General features: G+C 39.2%; 1 long non-coding RNA gene across 1 annotated transcript in view; it reads right to left on the bottom strand.

The window, feature by feature from the left end:
- Positions 1-27,470, bottom strand: part of LOC123282290 (uncharacterized) — an 82,520-nt gene that overhangs the window by 38,245 nt on the left and 16,805 nt on the right. The gene's annotated exons all lie outside the window — the stretch shown is intronic.

The following is a 27,470-nucleotide window of genomic DNA, read 5'->3' as shown; positions in this document are numbered from 1 at the left end:
GATGGGAGTAGGTGAGTATATTGCCTAGATAAAGGGAACAGTCACATAGCTAACAGCTAGTTAAGGTGAGCGCCCCAAGTGCTTATGATCCACTTTCTGAGTAATCCTCCGTAGGTTCCTGATCCAATCAAATAAATTACAAGAAACAGAATCATTTGTAGAAAACATTTCATGGGTTAGACTATATTCTATACTATACAGTTATTTTCTATATCACAATTTTACCACAAGCTTTCCTCAAGTGTTCTTATTCCCTGAATAATTTAACATCATTTCTGACAATCTTTGTGGTACACAAAATAATGGATTCCCACAGATGTCCATGTCCTAATCCCCAGAACCTCTGAATACGTCACCTTATATGATAAAAGGGACTTTGCAGGTGTGATTAAGCTAAGGATCTTAAAATGGAGAGATTTAAAAAAAAAGATGAGTTATTGATTTAAAATTACCATTGAGTAGAATTTGCAAAATTAGTTTGTAAATTCTGAATAACTCTTTGTAAATCACGTTTAAGAAACTTAAAAGGAAATCTTAAGTGTAGTAATACAAATCTTTAATGTAAGAAAGCATAAAATTGCAGAATTTACTATTAGCAAGCTACTGTATTTGTTGAATGTATTTAGTTTTGCCAAAGAATTAAATGATTGTAAGTGAATAGTTAATGGAATTGGGAATGTGTATATATTTATATACACACACATATTGTGCTCTCCCCCTTTATAGAAGTCATAAAAATTCACTGTTGTAAATTTCTAAAGTATTGAAATGTGTAAAGAATAAAATACAGAATTTTCTAGGAAAAATTGTAACATAAAAGATTAAAGGCAAGTGAACTCTAAGAAAAAGTTTTAAAAATGGGGAGATTATTCTGGATTATCTGAGTGGGCAAAATACAAACACAGGATGCCTTAAGAGAGAGGCAATTAAGGATAGAGAAGGCAATGAGATGATGGAAGCCGAGATTGGAGCAATGTAACCACAAGTCAAGGAATGATAGCAGCCTCTAGAAGATGAGAGTGGAAAGGAATGGATTCTCTCCTGGAGCCTCCAGAAGGAACCAGCCCTGCTGACACCTTGAGTCTAACTCCATAAAACTCATTTTGAAATTCTGGCCTCCAGAACTGTAAGAGAATAAATTGTGTAGGTTGTGCATTGTGATGAGAAACGAACATTCATGGACACTTTGATATTGTAATGATTTTATGGCAGTAGCAGAGGTAGGAATAATAATAGTAAAAAAGGCAAGCAAATTAGCTAATGCCTATGAAGGACATAGTACTGGCCTGTAGGACTGAAAAATGGTAGCTATTATTATTATCAGTAGTTGTGTCATTAATAACAGTAATAGTATTGGTATCAGTACTAGTAGTAGAATTAACCATTTCTTGAGTACATACCATTGCTAGATACTGTCCTAAATATTTTCTATGAATTACCTATTTTCATCCTCATGTAGTACAATGAAGTAAGTATCATTACTCTCAGTTTGTGAATGATGAAAGTGAACTGAACATTTGTGCCCTCCTCCAAATTTGTATGTCAAAATCCTAACCTCCAATGTGGTAGTATCAGGAGGTTGGACCTTTGGGAGGTGATTAGGTCATGAGGGTGAGGCTCTCATGAATGGAATTAGTGCCCTTACAAAAGAAAGCCCAGAGAGCTCTTTTATCTCTTCCACCATGTGAAGACACAGCTAGAACACCATCATCTATGAACCAGTAGCAGGCTCTCACTAGACACCAAATCTGCCGGTGCCTTCATCTTGGACTTCCCAGCCTCCATAACTGTGAGAAATGAATTTCTGCTGTTTATACACCACTCATTGATGGTTTTCTGTTATAGCAGCCTGAGCAGACTAAGACAATGAACTTTTGGAAATTACATTGTTTGCCCAATACATTATTATTAGTAAGTAGTAGCAGTAGAATTAAACCCTGGTACGTTTATTGATAAAATCCAGGGTTTTTACAACAACTTGATTTTGGAGCTATCCTTCGTATGCCTCCAAAATTAGTCATTGAAGCCTGTAGGACCTGGGCTGAGAGGAATTGGATTCTCTATGAAAGAAGATATCATGGGACACCAAAGACACACTTTGCTGATGTTCCTCCTGTGCTAAGAACTTACATTCCTTTGTTGACGTTGTTCCCTCTGCTAAGAATATCTTTCTGTTGCCCACCTAGTGAACTCCCAGGCATCTTTCAAGGTTATGATCAAGCATTCCCTTCTCTGTGAAGCCTTTCTTGGCATCACCACCTCTTGATTTCACCATTCACTCTTTTGTGCCCCTATTATAGGCTGACAGTTCTTCTGTAGCAGGGTCCACATTTTACTTGGTTGTGCTTTGGTATGCACCTGTTTCCCTCATTAAGATATAAACTTTCTGATATCAAGAAATCTTCGTATTGGCAACTATATATCCAACTGTATTCTGGGCACAGAAAAATGTTCAATGGATATTTATTGGTAAAAGTACAAGTGAATGAGCAAATACGTAAATTCATAAATTAGTGAACTATTTTATGTGGAGGAGGGGCAGTTCTCATTCAAGAGATAAGTTAAGAGGTTTTAGCTCTTAGTGCAATTTATTTTAAAATTCTATGCTACAGAGCAAGTGTCTAAATACCTTAGTTGTGCTCAAAGCATAATAAGAAAACCATCAATGTACAACTAGATACCAAAAAATCAATTGGAATACAATACAAATAAATTTGTTTCTATCACCAAAATTACTGCTTCAAATTAAATATTACACTATGTATTTATTATTAATTCTAGTGTTTTTCCTCAGACCAGTTAAAAGGAAAGCTCTACCCGGGAAAAATTACTTCTATGTAAATGAGAAAATATTGTGCTCTAAGATATGGAATATCATGTCTTTGTAACGTGTGCCCTGGATCTGTCACTTTTGTAGTTACCTTAATAGGTAATTCAGCAGTTCTTACTCTGAGAACTATGAAGTACACAAGACCGGTAACTTGAGCCAATGGGTAGGAACAGGAGGGGATAGTATCAATGGAATCAACTCAGAATATTCTAAGATACACATACACAAATATAGACATAGGTGGTAATTGAAAATAGAGCTGAAGAAGAAACAAAATACAAGAACTAAACTAATCAAAAATATTACTGTGATTAGTATTCTTTTAATGTAAAAATATAGTTTGACGGAGAAAATTGGACTTGACATATGACAGTTTTTTATATCCAGAAGAAATATTTTGCTAAGTGGGTTTGGGTGACGAGGAAACATGTTACAGCAGAACCACTAGTGAAAGTATGAGAAAGAGGGGATTTGGAAGAACAGACAAGGGTAGTGGGAATTTTGAAAAGTTTCTATGAAATGTGCAAATCCACCTTTTCTCTCATTAATTTTTCTGTGCCTTCCACATTACCACCTATGCTTTTGGTATGAGTGAAGTATGGGTAGGTTAATGTGACAAAAGGTTTGGGGGGCTTAACGCAAGCTCTTTAGGGGGAGAAAATATAGTCTTCACACACAGAGAGCCAACATAACAATAATAAATATCTTGCATGTTTAGTTTTTGATTCATCCATCCAAAAAACAATTACTGGGAACCTATTTTGTGCTAAGGACTATATTAGATACCAGACATAAAAGATAAAAAATTTCACATTTCTTTGAGTTTATGGAAATCCAGACATGGCATAATCAGTTTTTATACAAAATACCATGTGAATACAGGTTAAAAAGAACACACACACAAAAGCTCTATGGCTGGACCAGAATGCTTCACAGATGAGCTGTCATTTGTGCCAGAAGAGTAGAAATTTCACTGAAAGAGAAAAGGAAAATTCATTATAGATATGAAAGAAAATTTGGTCAATGGCCTAGAGTCATGAAAATAGGTAGGGTGTTAGGGAAGAGCAAATAATCCTACATCATTAGACTATTGGGGTATAAATGGGGAGCAGAAATGCAGCAGGCTACAAGACTGATGCTTCTAACTGTCCTATGAATTGGTAGGAGAAGATATTAACCTCACATAGATGAGAAGAGAAACTCAGAGTTACGAGGGTGGCTCAAAGTCACAAGGCCGGAAAACATTGAGGAACATTTTCTCTCTCCCACTCCAATGCTCTTTCCATTGTACTAACATTTTCAAAAGTGTGCTCAAAGAAGCCTTAGGATTCCATGATAGAGTTTCAGGAGTCACAAAAGCAGGCAAAGGGGAATCTGAATTAACAACCATGAAACTCCACGTGAGCTTCTGAAATCATGGGCTTTTCACATTAGATATCTTTGAAAACCATCCTCCACACCATAAATAAAACTGAGAAACATTGCACTGAATCAATCTTCCTCAAGTCAAGTGCATGGATTCGTAATTAGATTGTGAGGTAATTAATAATCAGGAGTAATGTTAGCATAAACTGAAAGAGGACAAGATGGTAGTTGTCTCCTGGGTTAGGTAGTAGCTGGTGACACGTGAGAAAGGCTAACTCAGCTGGACAGTGAGAGATAATTTGGTGAGCTTTGCTAGAAGGCATTCAGGATACTGTGAGAAGAACAGCCAGGCTTGAGAATGAGCTGAAGGATCTATGCAGAAGTCTAAATGACAGTAAGCTAAAGGTAAAATTTAGGTGAAAGATGTTGCATGGCCTTCTTCATTGCTGATGGAATTGTACCTCTCGAATGTGCCACCATTAATTCCTTGAATTGTGGCTACAGACTGACTTGTATGACTTCCTTGATGTTAACAATGTGGTAGATCGAATTGTTGGCCCCAAGACCTAACCCCTTGCTGTGCCTTGTCCTTTGGCATATGACTCTGTAGTTCTCCTCACTAGAATCAGAATGTACTTTTGCAGTCCTTGACATTGGGTTTGGCCAATTGACATGATTTGGCCAATGGAATATGGGCAGAAGTGACATTTGCCAGTTCTGAGAACAGGCCTTAAGATACATTGTATGTTTCCACTTTCTCCTCTTTATGCCTCTGCCATTGCCATAAGATAAACATGTCCCGGATAGTCCACCATTCCAAAGATGGGAGAAATATGTGGAGCAGACACAGATCCAATCTGAAAATTGGAGCTGTGCCTAGTGGAGACCTACTTAGATTAGCTGACCCCCAGCTGATCAGCAGATGTGTGAGTGAGAGTAATCACTGTTGTATAAAGACACTGAATTTGGAATGGCTTATTATGCAGCTTTACTTTGGCAATAATTGGCAAATACACATAGCAAGACTAAGTCACAAGAGGAAAATTTTCCCATGGCTTCAAGCAATGAATGTCACTATGAAATTTGGAAATATAAAGTCAAAGAAATTCAACCAACTAGCCAATGCTGAGATTCCTGTATTATCAAGTGGTCTCCAAATTCTGCCAGACTAAATGAATTCCCAGCTTTATGGCATATTTGAAAGGGTACAAATTATAAGCCAAGAGGATGAAAATAACTCTTAACGGGTGTGCTGATGCATACCTTTAGATGATGGAAACTAGCTGAGAAGTCTTTACAATAGCAGTAATGCTGGCCTGACTCCTGCCAATTGCTAATATGTGACTTTGAGCAGGTTTGGAAGCCAAGAGGTAGAAACAGAAACTGTGCATTATAAAAACAATGCCTGTTGCCTCAGAGCCAAAGAGAGCCTTGGCCAGGCAATGGCCTTCTCAGCACTTGGACCGTGGATCCATGGTGACAGATGCTAATGCAAAAAATGGGGACATACAGCTGTTAAGTGACACATAGACATGTCAGTGGCCAAAGCCAACAACCTCCCTTCTCCTCAACTGGTGAGTAAGCAAAAACATTTTGCTTTACAGAAAAGTAACTATTTCATGTAATGTATTTAGAAGTGTGTGTTCATAGGTGTCTTCTTCTTAGCTTAGCATACAAATTAATCACACATTAGTTGATATTTTTAACATATCAATCATATAAAAGCATCACTATCTACATGGAAGATAAAATCAGAAATAGGTTGAAATGTATCTTATGTTCAACACAAGAGCCATGAAAAGAGTTCACAACTGGATTTAACTTTTGCACTAGAAACAATTAGCATTGATGTGAAAATTACAGTCATTCTTTTTTTAACACAGAACATGATTATTTTACAAAGCCGGGTCTCTGTTCAGATTTAAAATATTTTGTGTTGGTGTAGCAGCATTAAATATATTGTCTGCAGTATCTCACCCTTACTCTATAGGTTATGTCAACATGAAATTCCTGAAAGTAATGTCAATGAAACATGAAATTAATTTTGTGTGGCTTACTAGCTTTTGCCAAAACAGCAGTCGTGTCTTTAAAGTGGTTACTTAAAATGCAGCTATGTTCTGTCTATGGAAAGTTTAATTTTCCTCTTAGGACTTGGTCCTTTTATTATTCCTCTTCACACAACTGAAGGATATCAAACCCCACATGCTTTCGTGGCATTTCGTGCCCGAGAGATCTGTAAGTCCATTCCCAAGTGGGAGCCTACAGTAAATTTTAACATTTATCTCCTGGCCTCTGCTATATAAATGGCAACTTGATGCTTTTTATGAAGAGAGAAAGAAGGTCAAAGATACTGTGATAAATCAGAGTACTGAGGGTGAAGAGGAGATTACCGGAATGCTTTTGGGGGAGACAGTTAAGCCACTTGAATGCCACAGGTCCTGTAGTTTCCCGTGACAGTCAAAACCTTGAAGCTCAAGTTCTTATTATGCACTAGCATCGCTGACCAAGAGGGAGAAAATTGGACATTGACTTCCCCTTTGATGGCAATCCCTTCCTCCCACTCCCATTAAGCTTTATCAGAGTTGGTTGGGGAAAAATGGGTGGCATGCTAACTTCAGTTGAAGGCTGACTGAATGTTCCAGAGAAAACCAAGTCACGTCCTTGGGGGAAATACATAATAAAAAGGCAAAATAGAGGTGGCTCTTTAGAATGCTTCATTCACTCGAGAAGAAAAGGATTTTTAAAAAATTATTTTATTGAGGTCATATTGGCTTATAACATTGTGTAAATTTCAGTTGTACACTATTATATTTCAGTTTCTGTATAGACTGCATCGTGTTCACCATCAGTAGTCTAGATTTTATCTGTCACTATACACGTGTGCTCCTTTACCCCTTTCACTCTCCTCTCACCCCTTTTCCTCTGGTAACCACCAGTCGGTTCTCCTTATCTATGTATTTGCTTGTTTGTTTATTTTAATTATATCATCATTTGTCCCCATATAAAACTTTTTACGTATCTATTTGATTAATGACATTACACTTGGAACCATGGGAAAATGTTTAAGCTAGAAAGAAGAGGTTTCTCAGAAATTCTACTTTGTAAGATATGCACTGTCATTGCTACACGGTTGACAAAAATCAAATCATGATGGTGACAATCATATTTTACAATTCATGAATCAAGGAGTATTTATTGAGGATAGAGTATGGATCAGGTATAATGCTAGGACCTTTCATATACATGATTTTATCTACTTGTCACATTGTCCCCATTGTAAGGATGGTATTCATTTAAGTAAGTATAGTTAAGGAACTTGCTGGGGTTACAGCTGCTAAGTGTAGAGTTGAGACTGGCACCTAGATTGTTTTACTCCCGTTATAGGTTATGGTAATGGTCAGATCAAGAAATCAAGACTAACTAAGGAAATGTTGAACCCTAGATACTGAGAAGGAAAGGAGACTAGAAGAATGTTTGCACTAAAGTTCACCCAAATAACTTCTGCTCTGTTCCCAAAAGGATTTAAGGTGACACGAAAATGCATATGGTATAAAGACATAAAATGTGTTCGTAGTAAGAAAACAATCAGTTGTTACATATAGGATAGAAAAGAAGATGCTTATTGATGAGTAAAAACATGCAAATAGAAATAATTTTGCGTTTCTCATCAATCCCAGGTACTCAAACTTGGGATGGTGGAGAGAAGAAGGGAATGACAAACAACAGAATACTGTTGCTGTTGGTAAATAATGACGTTAGTACCCTTAGTCTGTGTTGGGTACAATTTTGATTGAGTTTTCTTAATGTGGTTTATTTCCATAGGAATTGTGCCCCAATTTACAGCTGGTTCCATTTATGAGGATGTGTATATTATATCATAATATATTTTCTTATCAAATATGAAATAGGATTTTTCAGATGTGTGTTATGTTCTGAATGACGACTCTATTAAATAAGCATAAAGAGAAAAGAACGCTATTGAAGCTCAGAATGAGAATGGAGGAGGACTAGATTGGAGGACTATCATCAGCTAGAAAGAAAACCTTTCCTCAGAGATAGATCTTCTAGGAACACTTGACTGTGGAGATAATGGCTTATGAAAATTTTTCCAGGCAGGCAAAAAGTGCCTACAAAAGACTGACTGGATGAGAGAGATGTCCGTGAAGGAGGAATCAGAATTATTGCCAGCCCTGATGTCAGGGGCTGGAGTGGAAATAAGAAAGAAGCCAACAAGAAGAGGTATGTCTCCTCAGTTTATCAAAGAAATATACAGCAAGAGCTCAAGCTGGTCTGGGTGGAGAAGTGAGGAGAAGACCTTTAAAATACCTATCTACAGCTGGATACAGACCAGAGGAAGTATAGGATAAAGATACTAGTCTTGAAACAGAATCTCTAGATTAAAAACCGATTTTCACTATCCATGGAGGAATGGGTGTAGAGGTCATCAACAACAGAATATTTTCTTTGTTTGGGAGCCCTGGACCCATTTGTGACACCAAGTCTAGTAAATTTATTAATTGGATGAAATCCATTGTCAGTGCCTCATACCACTCCAAGCACCCAGTGCACCACATTTCCTCCTGATGGTTTGAACTTCTCCCCAATCTTCTTGTGACTCACTTCTTCAAGACCTCAATTGCTTCACACTTTCAAATCCTTCTTCTCTCAGCTTGCCTAATCAGTGTTTCTTAATTCACTTGCAGCCATGAGACAGCATACAGAATAAATTAACTTTTGAAAATAGTGAGTGGTATAGTATCAGTTACATTCTCTAAGACCTTTGGGGAGTTAAAGCCTTTCTCCACCTCTAAATAATAATCCCATTCCACCTAGGAATGGGGAAGGGAAGCAATGACGTAGGTCAAGGTAAGGCTAACTAATGGCACTCAAGCCAAGGTGTTGGATTATGAAAAACTTGTGTTGTTGTTTGCAATGCTTGCTTGACTGGGGACTTAGCATTTTCCTCTTTTGGCTTTGGTTCTCTTTTTACATGTTCTGTGCTGATTCTCTGCTTTTATTCTTCCCCATAATGCTATTACAGTCCCAGGGGAGAGCCAGAGTGGGGCCCAGAGGAAAGCAGACTTAGAGTGGAAGGGTTGGGGGGGGGGGGGCGCAAAGGATTTTTTTTCCCCTTGACATATTTGTAAAGACTCATCTTCCTTTTGCTTTTGTCAAAGTGGTAAGACCTTGGGTGTCCAAGCTTCGTGGGCCCAGGCTAAAGGAAAGGGGCCAAAGAAGCTACATAATCTGCTTTGAATCAAATAGGCAAAAGGAATTCCCCAGCTAACACAGGGCCTAGGCCACTGACCTGCATCAAGAACCCTGGAAAGGAGTTGGTGACCATATCCTATGGTAATAACCACTACTGGGATAATAATAGTCAACAGAAAAAGGATTTGAATATCCAGGGTCCCAGCCATCTCTCTACCTTCTTCCTGGAGCCATAACTAATATGTCACCAATCCCTGCCTGGATTGGCATTTTAACTGGGGAATTTTCACTTTAACCCAAAGAAAACTTCACATGCCTATTTCTGTCTTTAACAGGGACTTTCTCATTTTAACAATCGCTCCTCCCCAAAACAAAACAAAACAAAACTAACAAAGTAGGGATTTCAGGTCAGGAGGATTGAGATTTGGAGTCAGAAAGCCTTTAAAACTCTGAAACTGCATCATTTGGGTGTTTCTTACTTTACGTACAAGAAAACCAATCCTGGATTGACATATCTTTAGGATTGCATCACTCCCCACATTTCCTCCCAATTCTATAATCCCAAACTTCACACGGGATTAGTCCGAAGAGATGGCGTTGATTACCACTGGGAGCCAACACCTCTGCTAAAACCGCATGGATTAACAACATGCGCTAAGCAAGCTGAGGGGATGGCTGATTTAATTCACTCGAAATTAAATTAGAATTCTTTCTGTTTCTCATAGGGCAAGGTGAAGTGAGAAGCAAAGTGATGAAGGAAAAAATATGTATGTGGTTGGTTAATTGACTTGTCCTCATTTACAAGCTACAATCCATTGTTTTTATTCTTTTCATATGTTCTTGAACTCTTAGAAATTCTCAGAGGAACAATGCCATATAAGTACAAAACCATGATGATACCATATTGCTATTTCTATTATTATTAAGCCTGCTTATAACTGTCTTCATGAGTCAAGAGAAGATGGGGCTATTTTTCTTAGCATGGAAATCTTCAAAATATCAAGGAGGGGGTGGTTTAGACAACGTCTCAAAATTTCTTTTTCAGGAGCTATGACTTAACAATGTTGTTGCAAAGAGCAAAAACGGAGGGGTGGGGATAGGGGGTGAGTGAATCTATATGACAAATCTTGTAGTACAAGTGTTTGTGGTTAACCGAGAAACACATTATGAGTCAAGCCTTTGGAAAGAGGTGAGTAATTAAAGACAAATGCTATGACATAATCATTTACACGCAGCAGAAAGATTTTAGATTAAATCTGGCCTGACCCACTGCTCAGCAAGTGTTATCATGGATTCTTGAGAAGTACTCATTTATTTACCTTCTAATTTGACCCATATGTTTTATTGAAAACAAAAATTTTGTATTTCCCATAGGAAATAGCCCGAGTCCAGCGATGGTTAATAAGGTTGGTGTATTCAGGAAGAGATCTCCTGTGTATACCAACAAACACAATGAACAACATGTCGGCTCCAAAACACCTCATTTGGAAAAAGCCAAGGAGCTTTGCTATAAGCACTTTTGCTGGAATGAATTCTCTTATATTTATGGGGGTTAGTACGTGCACCTCTAGATAACTCGGTAAAACGTCAGTTAAACCAATAATTTTCCCACAATAAAAAAAATTCTATTTAGTGACTTTTTTGCTTTGCAACTCTTCAATCTGCCCCCAAACACACACCTGTGAGCGCACACACACACATCCTTTTCGGCCTCACCCTGTATTTCAGTCACCATGTATATCAGTCTGATGTCAAGAAACCAGTTTTTGGAGCAAAAGGCAGGTTGTAGCCTCTTTCTTTCTTAATCCTAGCGCTATAATATGAAACATGCCATGGAACTCCAGGAGATGGCTTCATGGTTTTCCAAATGCTATTAAATTTTTGCTGCTGCCTTTATTAAATGCAGGAAACAGGAGTAGGAGGGGGAAGGGATGACAGAGAGGGTCTGAGGCTTCACCTTTTGTTCTTTTTATTTGGGATTGTGGGATTGATAAGGACAGGCAGGTTTTCTGCAGAACGAAACAATAGTAAGCTCTGTTTGGTGAGCTGACCCAGTTTCTCTAGGCATCTCGGAACGTTCAATCAAAGAACTACACATTTGTCTTGGGGAAGAAGGAGAAACCATGGTAACACTCATCCCTCTCAGAGAGAAAGAAACTTAGAATTCAGGGCCTTTAACCCATAAGTTACAGAACGAGGACTGAGTATTAGAAACTGGCATCCATTTCCCTTGCAGGATAATAATCTCCTAGTAACAACCAGATGGCTATGTTCTGTTCTCTGGCAGGGTAAAGAATGAATGTATATTCCCAGAGAAACACACATTAAGAGTTGGTGGTAAAGAGAGCAAGGCTTCACTGGCCAGTTACTGTGTTCTTGGGGGTTCTTGGGAGTTGATTTGTCAAAACATGACAGATGTTCAGAAAGGTGAGGAGGCTTAAGTGAGAGCCTTTTTAAAATTATCATGTGAACGTATGTGGGTGTGTTTGTGTGTGCACGTATGTGTGTATATTTCTTCCCCAAAGATGAAAACATACTTCCATAAATATTGTTATATGGGATTGGTAAAAGTGACTGGAGGAATTTACTGTACTTTTCTCTAGGTTCTGATTATTGTTTTTGCCTTTGCTCTCATCCTTTCTAAATCGCCTTGGTTATTATTGATGCTTGTATTATGCATTGTTGAACAAACGCCAATCCCAAGGGAACCACGGTTCTCCCTGTCCACTGGTCACTTTGGTACCTGTTTTGTTTGGAGCAGTAGTAACAGAGCCCAGAGTCACAGTAGTGAACTCATGAGAGAGATGGATAGGAATTTCATTATAGCACACGTCACAGGCGAGGTACGCTGCCCATTTCAACCATGATCAACCTTGCTGGGCACAGGCAGATGGGAAGAAGATGCTCCTCTGCCTTCTTGTCTATTTGGCTCAGTCCCTTTCTTCCTCACCTCTCCTAAAGCCACCTGTTCGGTAGAAGAGACTGACTTCCCCAGGGAGCAGGACTATTGTCAGTCAGTCTGTACAAGGGTCTGAGTCCCACTCACCTCTCTCCTATTTTCCTCCCTCCCCACTAGGTCTTCTAACCTAGATTTTTTTTTTTTCCCAGCATACCCCAAGTTCCATGACTGACCTAACCATAATCCATGTGTTTTCACATGCAGCTTTTGACAGTGCACTTTGTGGCTTTTCCCAAAATGTTGCTGCATCTCAAGAAAGGACAATCAACCTTCTGTTTATACATTAAACAGTCAAGCTAGGTCTCAGATTGTTTAAGTAAATAGTTGTGCTTGCTTTATTTATTCATTAGGAATCCATGAATAAAATAAGGTCTAGATTTCACAAGTATCTTTGATCTTCAACTCTTGCATTTCACACCAGGAAGCCAATTTCTCGCAGAACTTTCTTAATTTAACACCTAGGACTGAAGAACAAAGTATTACTTAAACAAACTAGCATTTAGAATGTAGTGTTAAAATCTAAAACTGAGGCTAACTTCAGCTTTTCTATTTTTCCTTTGCTGCAGTATTTATGCGTTTGATTTTTAATTTGAACAAACATCCATGCACATAAGAGATCAGAAACAACAGAATTCTGAATATTTGGGACAGAAAACGCTCAGTGAGGAAGGGGAAAATAATACACAGGAAATGTAAGCCTCCTGATTTGGTTTCTTTGCAGATACAACACAATTTAAGCTTGGAGAAGACTGTCTAAGCCATCATCTTTGTTACTTAGAAGTTTCAAGTAAACAATTTTCTTTGTTTTGCTTGACTTTTGGAAGAATGCTTAAAAGCATGAAAGACAAAAGTAATGCCCAAGAAAGGAAAAATACATCCCGTTATTAATGTTCTAATGTTATCTGAATCCAAAATCACTGCCTGAGGTTTTTCATACCTTACTGAGTGATTCACCTCATTGTCTTCAAGAGTTTGCTTTCTACTACTATAAACATTTGTTTATTTATTGAGGCCAGTATAATCATCACACTGCTGCAGCCCCTTGTCCTTTTTATTTTATTTATTTATTAATTTATTTTCTGTGAGGAACATTGGCCCTGAACTAACAGCTGTGCCAATCTTCCTCTATTTTATGTGGGATACCGCCACAGCGTAGCATGACGAGTGGTGCGAGGTCCACGCCCAGGATCCAAACTTGCGAAACCCAGGCTGCCGGAGTGGAGCGTGCAAACGTAACCACTGCCCCACCGAGTCAGCCTCCCCGCCTTGTCCTTTTTTAATCATGCTGGATAAACTTATCAACTGGGCTAATAATGGAGCTAAGAGGTTGGGTTTTAGATAGGTGTGCTAAGTGACTAGCATCTTATTGGTAAGCTCTGTAATCTTGGGGCTGTAGGAGGTTTCCCAATGAATATAAACACGAGTGAAAGTAAACTTGGTCATAATGGTAACAAGGAAAGTCATCCTAAAGAGTGAGGAGATTTCTAAAGCTCAAAGTTGAGTGAGAAACTCTGGAAAATACCTTCTTCACAAATATTTCCAGGCCAGTTCTCCTTGTTATTCCACAAAATACTACTTAGGTGTGATGAATGGATTTAACTGCGTTTCTATTATGCTCCAGATTTTGTCCAATTTTATTCAAGGGCTTGGGGCTCCAGTTCAGCAAGAAACGGCACTTCTAGTTTCCAAAATTTCAAATATTTTGAGAACCACTACTTTGGTCTGGGTCTACTACCCAGTGACAACGAATGATGCAATTCTCACTCACATTGTGATTTTCTCTTTTACTCTCCCTCTTCCTCATCTCTTTAAATGAAACCTAACTTTTACCACTAGGAAACTCCAAGGAGTAGCCCAAGAATCAATCTCCAGAACTTGTTGAATGAGTCTGGCTTATGCTCCCACTACCTTAGTATTCTGATGGTACCACTGGCCATTTGGGGCTCCTCATGCTACTGAACCAACATGCAGAAAAGAGGATTACTATTTGCTTGGGTGATTGATCCTGACGACCTGGGGGAAGTCAGATTGCTGCTGTACAATGAGGACAGGAAGGATTATGTGTAGATGTTAGGGGATTCTCAGGGAACCTTTTCGTGCTTTCACACCCAATAGCAAAAGTTAATGGAAAATGACAGCAACCAAAAGAAGGCAGCAGCACCAGTGAGGACTGAAAGTTTGTGTCACCTTAGCAGGAAAAGAACCAAATTAGCTGAGGAGATGAAGGAAAAGAAAACATGGAAAAGGGAGTAGAGGGAAGAAATTATATATGTCTACTATGGCCTCATGACCACCTATAGAAACAAGGACTGTAGCAGGCATGCATATTTTCTTCCTTGCTTATTGTAATGTGTGGCATATATCCTAGTTATTTTCCTCTCTTTTCCCTTCCTATTACTTTGTGTAAAGATTGTTGTAATGTTGGATCATTTTAAAGTTTAGAGTTTAGGTTACAGAATATTCTGATGGGACTGTAACTGGATTATAGAATAGTGAACACCCCTCAGCGATGGATACTGTCCCTGTTTCCTAGGGATGGAGACATTGACTAATGAAATTTTGTGTCTCCTCTTTTTGGGGAGAGGGCAACAGAGTTTTCATTTGTATGAAGGATGGTTGAAACTTATTAGAGAAAAGTATAAAGATGTTCTTCCTTCTTGAAGGCTCAACTATGTGTAGAAGGTTATGTGTCAATGTCAGTAAACAAAGATTGGATCATGCTGCTTATAAACTCCTGCCTCTCTCTCCAATCCACCATTCTATGCTCTGCTCCATGATACTGGGGCTGGGACTCTGTAAAATGCATTTCTCCTTTGTCACCTGGCTTCTGCCAGTAAAGGATACCAGAGGGAGATTAGAAGACAGGAATAGGGAGAAAACATTTGCTCCTCGCTGTTCCTGCAGCATCTCCCAGAATTGGCCCTTTGCCCCAGGCTGCATGGTTGGTTGCAGTCTCCAGCTTCTTTCAGAACCAGTCTCAGTGAGTCCCATCAACAGTCCCAATGGAGCCCCCATTCCCATTCGCATATCACAGGTCTGAGTTCCGGCTCCACAGGGACCCTCCCCCAAGCACCAGATGAGTGGCACTCCCTCTTCAGGTGTCTGTGTCCCAGCTTCGTGAGGTCTTTCCTCTGAGTTCCTGAAGGGTCTACACAAACCCTCCTCGGGTCTGAGTCCAGCTCCACAGAGACCTCCTCTGAGCTTCTTAGGATCTAACTGCTAAACTCTTCCTTTGTTCCCCAGGCTCTGCTTCCCACAGTTACTATCTCTGTGATACCTCAGTGTTCCCGGTTGAGTTCTCCAACACCTGTTTAACCAGTTCCATATATTACATTATCTCTGCTGAAATATGGATTCTATTTTTCTGATTGGATCCTGCCTGGAAGAAAAAAGAGAACTACTGTAAAATCTTCCATTTGAAAAAGGACAGAGTGGGAAGCAAACTCGAAAACGTCACCAGTCTGGAGCATATATTCCCCTGGGAAGGAAAACAGGGCTCCCCACACTGGTACTGGAGTGAGCTCCTTGGCCACCCCACCTGTTAGCCTTCACATCTGCCATTCTGGGAATATTTCCTTGTCCACTTTCCCAGGGATGCTTGGGGGTTCTCCGCTTCCTCTTGGTGAGTGTTTGAGGACATGGTGATTTCATTAGGGAATGAGCAATCTCAGAACTTCCTTCATTAGCTTTGTCTTTCTCTAAACACACAATTCCCTGATGACCTTGGGCGAATTTCAATCTATTTTATTCACTCAATTCAAGGGCTAGTAAGCAAAACTGGAGCTATTGTGGATCACAGTCTTTGAGCCTGGAATTTGGCATGGACGTTTCTCTTTCTTAACCAAAGACCTTGGTTCTCTTATTATTAGTACTTATTAAGTGTAGGCTGGGTAATGGAAATGTATCAGTGAATAATATGCAGTCCTTGTTTTAGACAGTCTCACAGATGATTGGGAAGTGGGTAGGATGGAAGAAAAATGAACAAATTGGACGTTTATCTTCGCTCTGGTGATAATGTGAAGGAGAAACCACAGTTTGGGGGAGGGAGGAAGGTAACACTGATGTCAGCACGAGGTGCTAAGGGGATGCTTCAGTGCTTCAGTCTCAGTGAGGCAGGGAGGACTTCTGAGTGAAGTGGCACTTGAGGTGACAGTAAGACAAGGGGAATGAGGAACATTCCAGATGATGGAAAGTCAAAGAAATATGGCTGATATTAATTGCTCCACAAAATTGGGCAAAGGGAGAGGGGATTTACATTTATTTTTTACTCAAAAGAAAACAGTCCATACACAGCAGATTAGCCAAGCTTTTAGTATCTCCATCTTGCAGCTCCTCTTTCTGAGTTTGCTAAAACTCCAAAGGCTTCCACAGTCCAACAGGAGGTCATTGCTCTGACTTTAACACCCAATAGTGAAGAGCCTGAGGTTTGGTCAGTCCGTTATTGCTTGTGCTTCTTGCAGCCACTTGGTGACGCTGCTGACAAGTGGACCTACACAGTCCACAAAAGACGATGATGAACCAGAGACCTGTTCCTATAGATCTTAGAAATTGGAGGATCCACCCCTCAGAACCAGCCTCAGTGGAGTGAGGGGTACCTAAGCTTAAAGCTCTTAATCTTTGGGTCTTTGGGTCCTGTAGAGTTTTTCTTTGAGATGACAGCTACTGCAGGAGCATGATGTCAGGAGTGAACCAAGCATTTATCCCCTGCAGACCTAGGATTTCTGATCCCTCTTCCTTCCTAAGCACTCATACCAAGAAGGGTCAGGCAGATTTTCTTTTTCAATCCTGGAAATAGGTTCTTTTTACCCATCCTTTCCTGGACAATCAGGACAGCTGCATACTTCCTCATGGCCACCTCGTCTTCTCCAGAGCATGTATATATAGCCACACATATATCTTTGGATTGGGAGCACTATACTTGATGTCTAAAGATTCTTGACTCTTCTAAAGATGATCAAAGTGACTTGCCATTACCCCTTTCAGCAAAGAAAAAATCTAAGTTAAATCATTAGTAGGACATTCCTCTACAGAAACGTTGTAAGGATTGTGAATAGTTCACGTGAATAGAATACAGAGTTATTTTGGGGGGAAGAGTAAAACATTAGATAGTGAAAAATGAGACATAACAGGTACACAAGAAGGTCCTTAGTGCCGTGAGTTTGGACTTACTTCTCAAGTGGAGAATCCATGAAGTGACAAGAAGTAGTTGAATTTTGGAAAGTTTGCTCTAGCCCTAGTGAGAAGGACTGATTGTAGAGGGCAAGCTTGTAAATTTTAAGAATAAATTGGATCATGACCTTAATTTGTTAGTACGACACTTTATCAACTGAGCTAACTGGTCATGATCAAGCTTGCAAGAGCATATGCCCCTAAAGGATGATCATATTGGATCCTTGAGATAGTCCTGTCCTTATGGGTATTTTGGATATAGTTTATCCCCAAATTGTCACTTGTAATGCAATTTTTTAATTTTATTCTACTACTATCAGAAGTTTTCTTAAAATGTTTATCCAACCATATTTGTTATTGAACACGTTCATCTGAAATATAAGAATGAATTTCAGTTATTTCACCAGCTATTTGGGATCAGAATTGCCCATTCCTAAGCTTTTGAACACAGAAACGCTGTCTGAATTTGTTTATTCCTAAATTTTTCTCTTTCTTCATTTCTCTCTGACATTTTGCCAATATCTTCTAATACTTTTATAATATTTGTAATTACCAGAACTCCCAATAGTTCATATCTTGGAATAGAGTTGGGTGAAACCAGCTGTACTGGGGGTTTGGTGAACATCTTGAACTATTTTTCAAATTGTGTTTGGGGTTCAAGGAAAACCAAAACATATTTTCATATTTTACCAAGAACTTTCTTTCCTCCTCAATTTTAAAATGATGTCTATTTTAAGGGAAATTTAATCCATATGTTGCTAAATTCCTTACACTTACCTCATCAAAATTTGGTTCTGTAAGAGCTATTTGATGTGCAAAAAGCCTTGGGAGTTATTTTATGAGATTTTTTTTTAAGAGGAATTTTTTTCTGAGAAACAGGAAGTCAAATTTTCTAGGGGAAGACTGACTCAAGTGCACCTTTTGCCAACTGTAAATTGCCTAATCAGCAAAAAGACCTGAATTTCACACAACATTATGACATCTAAATTTATATGAATCCTGGTGATGTAAACATTAATTTTTTTTCTTTGCTTTTGCACGTCATCTTAACTATCTTAACTATTCTTGCAAGGTACTAATTTCTATAATAATATTGTCACACTTTTTAAACTGAAAAAATCATTCCATCTTAATGTAAATTTGAGATTCCCAATAATATTCAAAATTTCTATATTTCTCATTTATTCTAAGATTTGCTTATATTACCATTGAAGCTCATAGGATCCACCCCTCTCAAAAAACAAAAAACACAAGTTATCAAAAATGTAATAACTATTCTTTCTATTACTCATATACCTCTATTAAGGCACTATTTTTTAGACAGCTCTCAGTGAATCACTTACATCAGAATTACCTATAGTATTTTGTTAAAAGTGAAGAGTCAAAGACTTCTTTCCAGACCTATGGAGGCAAAATCTCTGCTTTCAGAGATCAACAAAAACATGCTAGGCCAAGGTTGACAATATATCATCAAATGAAATAATGCATCTGAAAACCATAAGATGCTATAAAAATTCATTCCTTTAACTAACATTTATTGAATACCTACTATATACAAGGAAATAGAGGAAACAAATGTTTCTGAGTGCTTACTATAAGCCAAGCATTACACAAATACGTTACTTCATTAAACTTCCCAAACCGTTGTAAGGTAGATATTCTTTTTTTGATTTTACAAATGGGGAAAGCGTGTGGCCAAGAGAATTACCAGCCTACTCAGTATCTAGCCTCTCTTTCTTCTTGATGAACAGAGTACAGATTTTCTCTGCAGTGGTGATGTACTCCCTACAATGGCAATATTTTCTAGCCTTCCTCATTGGTTAGCATGGCCCTGTTACACAGTGCTGGCCAATTTGATGATGGCTGCAAGGAGACCCTGGGTGTGGCTTCTAGGAAAGCTGGTTAAGAGAAGGCATTTCTCTTTAGTCTTAGCCTTTTTCACTTACCTGTCCTCTTCTTGCTTGAATTTAGAAGTAGAGTAGCCATCTTGTGATTGCACGGCAACCAACACGAGGATGGAAGCCATACTTTAAGGGTGGCTTTTTTCAAGTGAGAAGAATAAAATCCCTTATTTGTTAAAGATAAAGCCCAACACAGTCCTAACTGATACACTGAGTTTAAGTAGTTTGTCCTTGGTGACCCACAACTTAGTCGTGGAGGTAGAAAGTAAACTTCTTTCCATTTATCCAAAGCCTATGCTCTTTCACTTAAGATTTTTTTTGTATGCCACCATTTTCCAAGGGTCAGTGTGCAAGGCCTTTAGTTAGATCGTAAGAAGGGTTGTAAATACAAATGAGACAGGACAAGGAGCTCTGCCAAAAAGGTACAGATAGGCAGGCAAAATGAGGCATGTCTACAATAACCTGCAATACTAAATGGAAGAAGAGATGCTGGAAGGGAAGAGAGAGACCAGTTAAGTGTGATTGTATTATTATTGTCCTTAATAGTCATTTTAAAGACTATGATCAGCTGTTGTAGTCATAGTGATAAGATTTCCATTTAGTACACTGTCACATCAGGGCTTCCTCTCTAGAGGTCTGAAGGGGACAGAGTAAACCACAAGAAGAAGAATTGTTCTCTTCCTCAACCCAGCCTATTCCTTTCAGATACAAATTTAACCCAACACCACCTGACATCATGCACTTTGTCTGCTGTTAGATGCTGGACTAAAAGCCCCAGGAGTTCTAGAAAAGATGGAGAAGGTACCAGAAAAAATGCTTTAGAAGAAAGAGGTAGAAAGCCCCTTGTTTCTTCTCCTTTATGACAGTTCTCTTGAAGATGTGGACAGGAAACACGCCACAGCATACTCTCTGTGCCCAGGTTCTGCTTCACACACTCAGTCTGAGGTCTGCCTGGGTGTGGCCTCCTCCAGGGGTCTGACTACAATACCATGCACCTGCTCATTGGAAACAGCCTTCACTGAGACCTCACCACTTCTCCAACTCCAAAAGCAATGTGATAACTGTTTGGTTTTTGTTTTGAGGTGGAATGAGGAAAGGAGAGTCATGGACAGCTTGGGATGAAGGGTGATAAAGACACAGAGAAAGGAATACTTTGGGCCCCTGGAAAAATTTCAAAGTGAAGTGTATCCATGCTGTCCTCTCACTCATTCTCCTGTACACCCTGACTCTTTCCCATCACTCAACAGCCCTTGCCTGCCACCCAGAGAAGACCAGTGTCTTTCTACTCCCCAGAACACTGCAATGTGTCCTTCTCCTCAACTCCCCAAGGCACAAAACTTGGGAAGGTACCTTTCCTCAACTTTCCAATGCACCAGCATTAATCCTTAATCCTTCTCTTTCATCACAAGCCTCTTCCTTTTACAGCAGCTTGGCAAGTGTTCAGAAAGCAAAATGATTACCCTAATTTGCACCAAAGTAAGAACAATCAATTCCACCATAACCTTCCAAGAGGTTTTCCTGGTTTGAAAAATATAATTTTTAATGTATAAGATTCAAAATATTGTTGGAGGAAGTTTCTTTCTAAGCAGTAAAATTGCCTATTATTAAATATTTATTTAGCCAATTCTATTTTTAGTTGAGGGTTAGATGAAATATGGGAAAGGAAAATGCACAGTACCAGGCACAAAGCAAGTGCTCAGGAAATGGTTACTGGTTTGTCTATTTATTCAAACTCTCACCATTAATGTCTAATGGCTTGGCAGTATAATAATGATGCATCTCTTTAACTATGAGTCAGATTAAATTTATTTAAGCATTTTATCCTATGTAAAATCTGTATTGTCTACCATATCCAAAATACTGTACTAGGTTCTGAGGGAAAGAGATTGATAGAAAGATGAAAAAGACACGGCACCCAAACTTAAAAGACCTTATGACACAGTAGGGAAGGCAAACCCATGTGTAAATGAGACCAAAGATCAGGACTGGTGTGGGGGTGGGGACAAGAGTACTGACATTGTGCTGAATTTGGAATGTGCCAGACTCCCAATTCCCAACTAGAACATTGGTGCTACTGACAAATGTTATTTCAGAATAGTAGATTGACGGTCAATCTGGGATCTATAGATTACAGCATGTTCACATTTTACCATTTTTTCAGATAACATTACTGCTTGTCACAATTTTTTAAAACTCAAGGAAATAGATTGCTCTTCCCACTCCCTCTCTTCCATTATGGAGTCATCATCTATGACTGATGGAGGAAGACTGTGGTTAAGCACAAAAACCTAAGTGGCAGCTCCATGCCCAGGCCAAGGAAGAAGAAACAACTCAGGCTACAAAACTAAGGAAAGAGTATTCGCTGCAATGATTTGATCTGAAGGACAAAACTATAGGATGGTTAATATACAAAGGATAAGCCAAAATGATATTAGAGGAGGGGCTGGCCCCGTGGCCGAGTGGTTAAGTTCGCGCGCTCCGCTGCAGGCAGCCCAGTGTTTTGTTGGTTCTAATCCTGGGTGCGGACATGCACTGCTCATCAAACCACGCTGAGGCAGCGTCCCACATACCACAACTAGAAGAACCCACAACGAAGAATATACAACTATGTACCGGGGGCTTTGGGGAGAAAAAGGAGAAAATAAAATCTTAAAAAAAAAAATGATATTAGAGGAGAAGCCAAAACCAATCAAAGCTAATGTTTACTCGCTCTGTCTATGTGCCAGGGACTATGCTAACTGCTTTACCTGCATCAACAAATTTACTTCTCAGCAATCCTTAGACATAAGAACTATGATTTTCCCTTTAATGAGGAAATGGAAGCTACTAAGAGTTAAATAGCTTTCCCTAGGGAACATAGAGATTAGGTGGCTGGACCGAGATGCTAACTCAGCCTTTTCTGACACCAAAATCCAGTCTCTTAACCACCTGCTATATTGTCATTAGGTTTTGTGATGGGGGCAAAGAAATATGAAAATCATGGCGATGAGTTTTATTTCGCTTTGCTTTTTTCTAAAGATTTTGTCATTGTTTTCTTTTTTCTCCACTCCATAATTCATAACCTGGCCTTTGATCTTAGTCATTTACTCGATCTGAGTTACAAAGTGTGCTTTGAAGTCCAGGCTTGGACAAAGCGAGATAAGGGCAGGCTCCACCACTCTCAAAGCATTCCTGTTTTGTTTACTTTATTCCTAGGCCTTGGTCTTTTGGTCTCTTTGTTCCTGCTTCCAGGATACTTGAGTGCTTGCTTATGACAAGTCTTCCAACTCATATCAGCTATTCAGACCTATAAGCATCTATTTGGGCCCTTATGAGTTAAGAGTCACAGGTCTTGGAAAGCACTGGAACCCCAGGTAGGGAGCAGCCTAGCTGTGTGTGAGGAAATGAGTGAGTGAAAACTGTTGGATTTACTACTGAGCATCTTCTTAAATAAGCATGATATTTGTTTACCCTGAAAACAGTCAAACATAATGACTCCTTTCCAAAGGGCAGCACTCTGATCTTCTCAACAATGCAGTGACTGGGGATATAATCGCACTTTGGTTTACAGATGAGATGACAGACTTGGAGAGTCTCCTGCACAGGTCAATGGTAAACCTGGGACTTAACTTCAGGTATTCTGACCCTGAGAAATATTCTTTCCCATAGAACACACTATAACTACCATTTAAAAATTCAATTTTGTCTGAATGAAATAGGCCATGTGACTGGCTTAGTGTTAGCAGGGCAACTTAAGTGGATCAAATCTAAGACTAAGATACCAAACCAAATCATCTAGCATATGTGTGTGTGTATTTGGCTCCTAATTACTTGTCTATATGACAAGCAACAAATGAGAGTAGCTAGAGTCTAATAAGTTAAGGTATAATTCCCAAATTTTTAGACGGGTATTTTAGAAACACATACCAGAAGTTACAAATTCACACGTCCCCCAACATTATCATCTATGCTCTTATGCCAATGATGCTGTGTATTACTTAGGTAACACTGGCTACTAGCTAAGGTTACAGAACAGCCACACTCCCAAAATCTCAGTGGCTTCACAAAAGAGATGTTGATTTTTCATTCATGTAAAATCCAAAATGGGTGTTCCTCATCAGCTCTCCTCTGGTTGTGAGGAGGGACTCAGGTTCCTTCCATCTCATGTTCTACCATCTTCACCAAAGTCATCACTGAACAGAAAAGAGCATGAGGAATCTTGTGTGGGAGGTCGTCATGGGCCATAACTAATAGTAGTGTACATCAGAACTCAGTCACGTGCAGGGCAGTTGGGAAAACTAGTCAAGCTGTATTCTCAGGAAGAAGAAGAAATGAATTTGGTGATCAGGTAGTGGTCTCTGCCACATACTTGCATTGTTCAAGATCTAGTTGGAATTTGCATTTTAAAATTACTTTCAAGGCAGTTTTGGATCCTATAAGAAAAATAAGCAATATTTTATATATACATCTTTTAGAGTGTCTATGACCAAAAACTTTATTTCTAGGTTATCAACTAATGTATTTTCTGAGCTTGGCCCTCATATTAGTAAGGGTTCTCCAGAGAATCAGAACCAATAGGATCGATCTATTCGTCTGTCTTACCTATCTATCTCTCTCCTATATATGAAGAGGTATATATAAGATAAGATATATATGCATGCGTGCACATATTTATATATATAAAGAGAGAAAGATTTATTATAAGGAATTGGCTCATGCAGTTAAGGAGGATGAGAAGTCCCAAGATCCACAGTTAGCAGCTGGAGACCTAGCAGAGTTGATGCTGTACTTTCAGTCCTAGTTCAAAGGCCTGAGAACTAGGAAAGCTGATGTTGTATTTCCAATCCAAGTCAAGATCCAGGAAGAGCAAATGTTTCTATTCAAGTCCAAAGAAAGAGAAAAACCCATGTCTCAGCTTGAAGGCAGTCAGGCAGAAGGAATTCTCTCTTACTCAGCCTTTTTGTTCTATTCAGGCCTTCAACTGACTGGATGAGGCCCACCCACATTAGGGAGAGCAATCTGCTTTACTCAGCCCACCAACTCAAATGTTACTCTCATCCAGAGACACCTTCACAGACACACCCAGAAAAGTATTTGACCAAATGTCTGAGCACTTTGTGGCCTAGTCAAGTTAACATGCAAAATTACCTATCACAGTCCTTCCTCCTCCACTTTTTAGCTACTCATGGAGTTATTTTATCTTTGTACAAGATAAATATTTGCCAGAACTAAAGAATCCAAAGAATGTAATGCACTTGCTGAAATCAATTTCCAAAGAGATTTTTGGACTTTGGACTCTCAAGGTCTATGTTGAAGAAGATAACCTTCATGTGTACATATTTATATGTTCTGCATGACTCTATGAATTCAGCTACATATGGAGCGCTTTTTGTCTTCCAGAAAGCACTAGTAATAGCTAGGACTATCAGAACATCCAAAGATTAGGTTACTCTTCCTGTATGCCGATAAATCCACCCAATGCGGTATCTCTAATCTGGAGATGGGAGAAAGATACCATCAACAACCCGAGGTTAAGTCAGAAAATACTATCTAAACAAAGAGGAATTATGGAAGTGCAGTGACAGAAGTGATGATGATAGTGGTGGTGTTGAAGGTAAGGGGTTATTACTACCGAGAACACGTAGAGATCCTCATTTCGATCCCAATTATAGATTCGTCTCACCTGAGGAATCAGTCTTGTGTTTCTTTCATATTCTCACAGCATCTGGTACAGAATCCAACTCATAGCAAGTGGTCAATAAACTTCAGTTTTCAAACTTGAGCTTTTCAACAAATACCTAATCCACTGAACACCATATTCTGTATTGTGCCATTATTCTGCATAATCAAGTTGTGCATATCAGTTTAAGCTATGCAGTTATTTTAGTGTTTCCCATCAGCAATTATGGCCTTCACAATAATTCTGGGAAGTCCTTGGAGGTACCACCCAATTTTGTGCCCAAACATCTTTTCTAGAAAAATAGAGAGGCTTGGGGAAGAAGTGTCTTTAGCTATTTTGTTTCATGAGTGTGTCTTTATTCACTTCTGCATAATTTTCTGCCTCAGGCTAAAGGCCCATGAGAACAATACCTTATATTCTTCCCATCCCAGTTAGAGACCACTCTACACCCTGGGAGAGAGGGAGCATATTTGCATCTAGAGTTCCTAATGGTTTGTTTAATTACTTGTGATTCATGTCAAATCATACCACCTGGCATTCCTGGTGCTCTAACACTTTTTCTTTAGTAATCTCTCCTTATAAGGCACATACCTTGCATCTCCAGATCAGAAATTCTGCCCTTTCTCATTCCTAATTTGTTGAGCCAGCATCCACAAAAGAACAATCCACGGTCCCCTCAGTGACATGGCACAAGTCAGCCTTGTAGGTTGTGGGATATGCCGAACTAGTGAGTAATGTCTGGGAACTCTTTGGCTGACTTCCTCTTGTTCAAGGACAATTTTGCGTTCTCACCAGTTCTCAGAATGTTTCTCCTTTAGGAACAACATCTGAAACTGGAATTTCTGAAACCTGCAGTACCATATCAAGCCAACCCTCTTCCCTGATAGGAAAAATGAAAGTCAACTTTGCTCTTCATTATCCTGACTGGCCCATTATGTTGTGACCTTGTGTAGGCCAGCCTTTAATTCTCTTAGAGGTCTGTGTAGATGATTTGGCATCTCAATGTAGTGCTTGGTGCTTTCATGGAAATCCAGGGTCTGGTACCTTCCATACACTCCTTGGCCATCACTTAGTGATCTCTCCTTGGATTTCTGCCTTACTTACTTTCACTACACAATTTAGAATTTAATTATATACGACTTTATATTTTTGGACTCTTGTTTTTCAGTCTAAACTCCTAATTTCCTAAAGGTATGGGCTGTATTTTATGTTTCTTCTGAATCCTTCTCAAAGCATCTAGTATCCTGTCTGAATAGCCTAACAGTCACTCACTAAATAGGTGCCATGATGATGAAATCATACTAATTGCTTTTGATGACATACCAGATCTTACACATTCAAATGAATGCTTTCCTTGGCAAGACTGCCACCTGAGGAGGTACCCATGCCAATGATGTTATCAATGGTCAAAATAGTTTTTCAGTACCTCTCTCTGTTTGAATGTGTGTCAGAATCTGTGACACTTATTTAATGTTTGATATTTAGCACCTACTATAATGCAAGACACTTTTTTCAGTGGGTACCCCAAAGATTATTAAGGTAAAATTCCTGCTCACAGACAGTTTGCATTCTTATGTAGAAGACAAGAGTGTAAACAGCAATGATACAAGGCAAAATGTGTCAAGTAGCATAAGGGAGGTGCAAAGGATTATGGGAGAACAGAAAGAAAAGAAGAGGTCATTTAGAGCCTAGCCTGCAGGGTTCTCTGAACTTCAGTGGCTGTAAATCCTTATTCTATAACTGGTTTGGTCTTAGGAGCAACTACCAGCTATTTGGAACTAAGTGTAGGGAATAAACTAGGTGAGTATACTGCATAATGCCATCTTCTAAAATTGAAGTGGAGCAATAAACCATAGCCCTAGGTTAAGAAATGGTTTTGAAAACAGCTGTTTCTTCAAACAGAAGAAAGTGATGACCAAATGAGCCAGTCAAGTATCAAAACATGCCTACAATGTCAGTGACACTTGCCTGGCATCTAACTTTTGACCATCCATCTGTATGCCCCGTCTGTAGCTCAATTTCCTCGTTTGTAAAAGTAAATAACATAAACCAGATCAAATTTTTCAATGGAACTGTGAGAATATCCAGAGGTCATGGACTTCCCTATGAGATTTCACTTGAATAAATATATGGCAATAAAATACTATTTGAGAATTGCTGGACTACATAACTGCTGAGTCCCCTTCCAGCTCCCACATTCTACACTCTGCACAGCAGATGAGGAGCATTGCCATTAAGTGACAGGAAACAACTAATTACCAGCTGCAGATCATCTGTTCTATGACCAAAAAGTCCTTGGGAAGCCAAGACTTCAGGCACAGCCCTGCTTCTCTGTCACTGTGTCCCCTGTCACCCTATTGTACTTCCCTCAGAGTA

The sequence above is a fragment of the Equus asinus genome, chromosome 30, assembly GCF_041296235.1.
Source record: "Equus asinus isolate D_3611 breed Donkey chromosome 30, EquAss-T2T_v2, whole genome shotgun sequence".
Classification (NCBI taxonomy): Eukaryota; Metazoa; Chordata; class Mammalia; order Perissodactyla; family Equidae; genus Equus; species Equus asinus.
This window is presented reverse-complemented; position numbering and strand designations above follow the sequence as displayed.